The following is an 8,422-nucleotide window of genomic DNA, read 5'->3' as shown; positions in this document are numbered from 1 at the left end:
TCCAAGGCGACGGAGGCAGAGGCTCTGCAGGCCACGACCCCCTTTACGAGGCACTGAGCTGGTTCCTCTCGGCGGGGCGCAGACGCGGCGGTGCAATAAACCTTACGGCAAAGGCAGCACCTGCGGGTCGGAAGCCGGGGCGGTCAGTGTGAGACGGGGAGGGGCGGCTGCCCCTGGTCGGTGGCCTCCCCTCCCCCAGTGTTCGGGACCATCCAGTCCTGCGTTCCACCGTCTCAGGGCGTTTTGCGGGGTTCCTTGCCCAAGGCTTGTTGCTGCCTGGCTAATCTTATTTTTGTTGTTGTTGTTTTGTTTTTGTTTTTCGAGACAGGGTTTCTCTGTGGCTTTGGAGCCGGTCCTGGAACTAGCTCTTGTAGACCAGGCTGGCCTCGAACTCATAGAGATCCGCCTGCCTCTGCCTCCCAATTGCTAGGATTAAAGGCGTGGGGCACCACCGCCTGGCTTGCCTGGCTAATCTTTTAGCAGCAGGGAGGACAGAGAGACCTGGAAATAGCAGTGAGTGGTCTGAGCAGGGTTTTGGGGGCTAGCTTTGGTCTTCCAGGGCAGCCCCATTCCCACCTGTGCACTGCTGGGGCCCCACTGAACATCTCAAATTATGGTTGTGGTTTGTTTTATTTTGGTTAGCCAGATCCTCATGTCGCCCAGGCTTGCCACCAGCTCGGCTAAATGACCAAGGCTGGTCTTGAAATCCTCATCCTCTTGCCTCCACCTTCCTAGTGCTGGGGATTACAGGCCTAAATCACCAGAAAGAAGTGTGAGTGTGTATTGAGACCAGTCTCACTATGCAGCCCAAATTGGCCTCAACTCACAGTCACCCTCCTGTTTCAACATCTGGGATCCCAGGTGTGAGCCACCACACTCCATTTAAGTGTGTCATTTTGAATAGGCCTTTGATAGAGCCGGTGAGAAACCCCGGAACAACACACAGGAAGTACACACAGTAAACTAGCCATTCACACATACCCCAGGAGGTTCCTAGCTTCCAAACACTGGGTCCTCAAGCAAGACAACACCTAGGTTCATACCCAAGCCTTGAGAGAAGGGGAGGGCCCCCTCCGGGCCCCCAATTCCTATATTCATCACCAGGCTTGCACCCCAGTACCCAGCCAGAGCAGACACACATATACACACCCCTGTGCCCACTTGTGTGTGCCCAAGAGAGATTATTCTGAAACACGTACTTTCCTAATGACTAAATCTCTAGGGCTCCCTACATACCAACTTGGGTCAGGGTCCTGGACTCCTTCCCCTGTCCCTGTTCCCCCTTCCTGTCCCACTTCCCTCCATCTGTCTGTCTTTCTCCACCAGCCAGTCTCAGGGGAACCCCGGAGCCCATTCATCCTGTGTGAGGTGTGAATCCATCTATCTGCAACCTGTCGGCAGGGAAGAGTCCACCCCAGCAAGACCCCTCTCCCTTCCTCAGCAGGGCCTCTCATCACTCATCCAGACCCCCACTTACCCATCCCTCATCCTCCTATCTGTTTCCCTCATCTGTCAATCTGTCTGTCTGTACATCTATCCATCCACCCTTCTTCCTTCCTTCCCTGCTGAGCCCCATCTCTCTCAACTCTCTCTGTGTCCCATCCATCAACTTACTGACAGTCCTGAGCTGCCAGGTAGTCACCTCCTGGCTTCTCCTCTGTTTGTCTGTCCACCAGCCCATCCATCCATCTATCTCTGAGCCCATCTATCCATCCATCTACTGGCCCATCCATCATGCACGCCTCTTATGGGTGCTGGCCACCATTCACATGCTCCCTGGTGGAGACTCCCCTCAGTAAGCACTGGCTGGGGTGAATGTGTGCCCTTAGTACTTTGTGCCCCCCAGTACCTCCTTGCTGCATCTGGTAACTGTATTGAGCCTGGAGCAGGTTACCTATGACTGGGGAGGGGACGAGCTAGGGGGCAGGTTTTAGGGTTCTCAGAGGCATCAAGCCCACGGCTTTCCCTGCCTTTCCACTCTTCCTCCCTCTGAGCTTCCACACAGGCCTTTGGCCCAGCTGTCAGAAAGGAAGGGGATGACACTTGGCAAGTCCCACGCCAGCCTGGGCCCCCCAAATAGGGTGTTAGTGATAAAAATAAGCAAAACTGATGTTCTGAGGGCCTGCCCTGTGCCAGGCACTGTGCCAACTTTTCACAGTTCTGTGTCTACCCCCACAAGGTGGATATTGTATTATTTTTATCCCCTCCTGACATAGAAGAAAACAAGCTTGGAACCCAGATGCCCGTCTTTGACCTCTTCACAGTCAATGAGGGCCAGCCAGCCCTGGTTCCTTCTTCCCACCTGCCCAGGGAACACTGGGGCTTTGGGTGGAGGGGTGAGAACCAGACTAGAGAGGGCACAGGAGAGCGCTTGGGTAGTAGAGCTGAACCAGAACCATAGGATCAGATGGTGCAGCCTTAGGTTACCACATCGGTGGTACCTCCGTTTCCTCGCCTCTGAAACAGAGCCATAATGATAGTGAAATAAGACAATCCTGGGGAAGCACCTAGAATGGAAGGCCCCAGGGTCAGAGCGGAGGATGCTGGCACTCAGGGTGGGGCATTTCCTGGAGACCCCTTTGCCACACTTCTGTAGCAGTGGGAATCCCCCATTATCCACTATCTCTGAAGCTGCCCCCAGGACTCCAGGCAGGATGCCAGGCTCTGGGCTAGGCATACCTGTGCCAAACTCACGCATCTCTTAGTGGGTGAGTTACAGTTAGCCCTGCATGTCCCCCTGGGTAAAGTGTGGGGGAAGAGCAACGAACACACACAGCAAAGGGGGAGGTGACCGCAGGGCTGGGGTGGGTGACTAAACAGGGCATTCTAGTAAAGGGGGTGGGGTAGGGTGGGGGTGATCCAGGCAGAGAGGACAGGGAGTCAGAGCCAGTAAGCCCCAGGGTCCCCAGATTTCTGCCTATGTTGCAAATGTTCTAGAACACGGGTTATGATGAAGCCTTTCCCTGGAGCTGACAGCCTTCAGGTGCTGCCTGGGGAGGCCTGAGGAGATGAGAGCACACAGATCAGGAGTCAGGTTGGAGCCATAGTCCTCCTCACTGTGGCTCTGGAATTTTCCACAAGCCCCTCCATGGATGTAGCTCTTCCATAGAGAAGATACAACAAGGGCCTGGGAAGATGGCTCAGCAGGTAAAGGCAGTTGTTTCTATCCCTGTGTGTGTGTGTGCACGTGCGCGTGTGTGCACACACAGACGCGCGCACACACACACACACACACACACACGGTGGATGGAGAAAATCAGCTGCCACAAGTCATCCTCTGGAACCTCCACCCAGGCACAGGGGCAAGCAGGTACCACAAAATAGGTACATGTCAAAAATTTAAATAAGAGAATCGGGTTGTGGTGGGTGCTGGCCATGCCATTAATCCCAGCACTCAGGGGAGAGAGAGGGAGAGAGAGAGAGACAGGCCAGCCTGGTCAGAGCGAGTTCCAGGACAGGCTCCAAAGCTACAGAGAAACCTTGTCTTGAAAAACAAAAAAACAAAACAAAACAAACAAAAATCACAAAACAAACAAGGAAAGAAAAACCGGGGTTTGATTTCCCTGTGTTCCATACATGTGGAGAGGAGTAGGGTGGACTTGGAGGTGGAAAGTGAGTTTTAAGGTGGGATTCATGTTTTAATGTATAAAATGCAGAGAGAATTCCCACTTCTCAGAGCTTTTTGGTACTGCATACTGGCATTGCGTTCCCCTGGCACATAACAGAATTCATAAAGTCCTCATGAGCTCTTCTTTTGCTTTGATGGCTCATTATGAAGCCCAGGCTGGCCTTGAACTCGGGGCAAGTCCTCTCCTGCCTCGAGTTCCAATCTCTGGACTCGCAGGCCTGAGCCACCACGCCTGGACTGCTTTGCTTTTAAAAATACTTCTCTGTAGGCCTGACACTTTGAGGCTAGGCAGGGAAGCAAGGTAAGGACCAGACTTCTAAACCCAGCTGCAAGGCCGGGAGGGTGTGGACAGATGGGGGAGGGAAGGCCCAGTGGAATTAGGGGCGGGAATTGAAGGGGGGTTGAGAATTCAGCTTGGAGGTGGGCGGAAGGCACCCCGGTGACCCTGAGGTGGGGGGGCGAGCGGAGGCCCCGCCCCGGGCCCCCGCGTGCAGGATTTGCGGAGAACCCACTTCAAAGGGTCCCAGGAAGCGCTTGCGAGCCCCAGAGGAAGCGGTGTAGCCTCTAATCCAGCTCTGGGGGTGGGTGGGGGAAGCCCCGCAATTACACAAGGGTTTCCTCTTGTGCCACTGCTTGAAATCAGCCGATTTCATTTTTCCCCTGCGCTTGGAAAACGCGTTCTTTTGAAAAGGAGGCAACAGTGAAAGCCTGTGTGCGGTCCACAAATGTTTGCTGAACACCTACAGAATGCCAGGCACCACTGGGGTCAGAGAAACGGAGAGAACGAGGCCCCTACTCTGCAAGGACCGCCCTGCTTAAGGGGGAGGTGGTATAGTACACCTGAGCTTGGGCTTGTTCCTGGGGGATATTTAGTTGGCTCAGTCAGTCTTCAGAAGTGACTTGATCATACCGGGAGGAATAGCTGAAATTTAAGGTACATTGACTGTAGACCCATTCAAGCCGCCAAGGGCACTGACGTGGGATCTCATGGAATCCCAGGCCCTGCCCTGGAAGATACAAACCCATTATTGGGCTTTTTTTACAAACCATATAGCTAAGTCACATATATGGTATGCAGCAGGAGGCAGATATGCGGGACCTCTGTCTTAGCATCCATGTATCCACCCACCCATTCCCTCCTGCACTAGGGAGGCAGACATACAAGAATAAGGGCCTGCTTGGCCGACTCAGCAAGTCCCCGTTTCACTGTCTCAAACATTTTAAAAATGCCAGGTGGTGATGCAGACCTTTAATCCCAGCACTTGGGAGGCCTAGGCAGGCGGATCTCTGAGTTTGAGGTCAGCCTGGGACTACAGGGTGAGTTCACCATCAGACATGAGCACCCAACTCCTGCATGCAGGCCGCTTCTTTCTTGGCTCCAGGAATACAGGCAACCCCTGCCACAGGGAGCTATCCTGGCTGGTTGGAGAGACTGTTAGAGATGCAGGGGTCTGAGAAAGAGTTCCGTTGGCTCAGCTGAGGATCCTCATTGTTCCACGAGGACATAGGAGAGGACCCACCCCCGGAAGCCACTAAGGGGACTCTGGCCTGGAAATCCTGGTTGCGGATAGAAGGTGGGGGACTGTGTACTGGGCCCAGACTGGCTGAGGTGACATCTCCAACTTCCCTGAGGTCATTCCTTCCCCTTGCACAATGGAAACAGGATTGTCCGCCTTATGGGGGTCAGCTTGACAAAGTGCTTAGAACTGAGCCTGGCATGCAATAAGGCCTTTAGGCGCAGTTGGCTCCAATGTTTTTTTTTTTTTTTTTTTTTTGGATTATATCTGGCTCTTGGCCAAAGGCAGATGGAGATCAAAGCTGGGTGGGGAAACCAAGGCATTCACGTTCTTGTGGGTGGTCTGTTTGTGCCTAGCTTGAAGCAGAGCCCTAGCAAAGGTGGGCACCTGAGCCGGCAGGTGAGCTGGCATGCTTGCTCTCCCTGGTTCCACCTGCCTGTCCTGGAAGCCTTGTCCGCTGGAGTGGCACTTGGGCCCCCAGGGCTCCTTGGGGCCTTTACAGGGTAATTCCATCTTCATTACAGCTGATTACACTGCAATAAATACCACGTTCCAGGACCAATTTATGAGACTCACTAGGGAACTTTCCCCCTTAGCATCTCCTCACACAGAGCCGGCCAGGAGAAGGGTGTGCCACTGCAAATGGTGACTAAAGCCCCTGCCTCTGCCACTGCAAAGGTCTTCCCACCGACTTCTGCTCATGTTATATGCTGCAGATGGGCGAGAACACAGCCTTGTGTTAACCCCCCCCTCCCCCCGCTCCAGCACACACCTCTCGACATAAAGCCCTAACGTTGTGGCCTGCCAGCATCCTGGCACATGGAGGGATCAACCTTTGGGGGCTATGCATAAAACACATACATGGCACAAAGAGGAACAGCTCTACACAGAAGCCAGTGCATCAGAGAACTGGCCAACACCCTATTTCCTTACAGCTTCCTTCACTCACAAACAGGTCTCTAATGAATACCTGGATGCAGGGCACCGTCTGTTTTCTGCTAACAGTCCTGTCTTCCATGTCGGTTTTCCTCCCTCCCTCCTTCTTTCTTTCAAGACAGGTCTCAGTAGGTAGCCCTGACTGTCCTGGAGGTCTCTATGTAGACCAGGCTGACCTAGAACTTCCAGAGATCCACCTGCCTTTGTCTCCCTGTCGCTGGAATTAGAGGTGCGCATCGTGATGCCCAGCCCACAATGTTTTCTGGTGTCATACTGAAAATTCAGAGCTTGTAAATGTCACGTCACACACGTGCAGGGTCTTACCAACAGCTCACAGGACTGACTATGTTGGTGCACACCTCTGAACCTAGAACATGGGAGGTAGAGGAAGGAGGCTCAGAAGTTCAGGACCAGCTTCAGCTAAGTAATAAGTTCCAGAACAGCCTGGGCTTGTCTGATGTTGCCTCAACGGTCACATCAGGGGACTGCAGAGATGGCTCGGTGATTAAGAATATTCCCTTCTTCAGAGGACCTGAGTTTAGTTTGAAGCACATACATCTCGCAGCTCACAATCGCCTGTAGCTCCTCTGCCAGAGGATCCTATGCATTGCTCTAGCCTTTGAGGCACCCAAAACACTAACATATAAAAATAAAATCAAAACCAAGTAAAAACAAGTGACAGGAAGTCAACAGAAACCACAGTGTCCCCAGCCTAGCGTGTCCAACAGAACACTTGCCCATGCCATGTGTGTGCTGGTCACATGCTCCACTCCTCTAGGTACACATGCGCACGTGTCTTTCCACAAGGCCTTGGCACACCACATTCCCTGTCTCCCCAGATCTGACTTCCTCTTGCCGAACCGCATGTAACCGTAATAACAGCTGCGATTTGACTAGCGCGTCCCACATCCCAGTCTGTGCGGTTTCCATGCGTGACCTTATTTGATCTTCACAGTGAATCTCCCAAGTTCTTAGTGTCGCCAAGGAGCACAGCGAGGCTCAGAGGCGCAAGGAGATTTGTCTAGACTTTCATTGCTGCCTCCATAGGCTGGTGTGCACCACTGTCTCGAAGTGTGGCACACCCAGATTCTCTCACTTTCAAGCACACACTTGCATGTACATTCACACTTGCATTGACAGACTTACACACTCAATACTGTACGCAATGAACTCATAAATTCCCCCACAGCAGACATCATACGCCAGCCCTTATACCGCCCTTCGTATTTATCAGTGCTTCTACATGCAAATATTCTCACCCAGACGCGTTCAGCCATTCTCAAGGACACTAGAGTGCCCACATTCTCAGAAGTCATAGGCTCCTCTTCCCATCATCCTGATCAAAGGCTTTAATTAACCTCCGACACCTGTAATTAACCCTTTCTCTCCCCCTCCAGGGGAGATGTCTGGACCCGCTTCTCAAAAAACAGGCGCCAAGGCCAAGCTGGTGGGTAGGACCCCAGGAGGACCTGGTACCAGCGCAGTATAGTGTGGGCCAGGATGAACAGGGCCAGGGGAGTCGAGGAGAGAAAGGCCAGGGACAAGAAAGTGGGTGTGGGCGGAAAGGTTCGCGGAGAACCAAGCCTGCTACAGCTGTTCCTTTGCCCTGGCCAAACGGTAACTGGGCAACAGGCAGTTGTGGGTGGCCAGGCTGGCTGCTGAGTTCACCTCGCATCCCGTTTGTTTCCCTAACGCTAGGCAAGAGAGGCGATGAACTCAGATGTGAGGAACCTTGGCAGAGAAAGGGTGGGTGGGAGGCGAGCGTCTCCAGAGAGTCAAAGCATACCATCTCATTTCTGTCATCCAGGGATCAGGGGACAAGGGCGCTCTGTTGGGATTCAGAGGCAGAGGTCAGGGGTTACCCATGAGGTTGTGCGGTGGGCTCCCAAATGGAGCAGTGGTTAAAACAAAGCAGACCCAGAGTCAAACCCTGCCTCTATAGCTGGCGAGGTGTGCAACCTTTGGGCACATCCTAGGAAACCTTGGAGCCCAAGTTTAAACTCTCCACTCTGAAGTGGTGGTGAAGGCACCTGCGCGTCTGACTCAGACTGTTCCCAGAGGCACTGTTGTTGGCTTAGAAGACCTTCCTTGATGAGGCGTATCTTCTGGAGGTCTCAGGAACAACCCCCCCGCCCCTCGTGTGTGTGTGCGTGCGTGTGTGTGTGTGTGTATGTGTGTGTGTTATCAGGAGTCCTTCTCCAGGCGTGTTGCTAAGGAGGCTTTTACATCTTTGATTTACAACTCACTTTTTCCCAGGTCTTGAAGCCCAAGGGCAAAAGGCGAGAGGAGAAAAAGCTCAGCGCAGATTCATTCCGCACATTTGGGCTTAGAGATCAAATCC

The sequence above is a fragment of the Myodes glareolus genome, chromosome 6, assembly GCF_982192425.1.
Source record: "Myodes glareolus chromosome 6, mMyoGla1.1, whole genome shotgun sequence".
Taxonomy (NCBI): domain Eukaryota; kingdom Metazoa; phylum Chordata; class Mammalia; order Rodentia; family Cricetidae; genus Myodes; species Myodes glareolus.
This window is presented reverse-complemented; position numbering follows the sequence as displayed.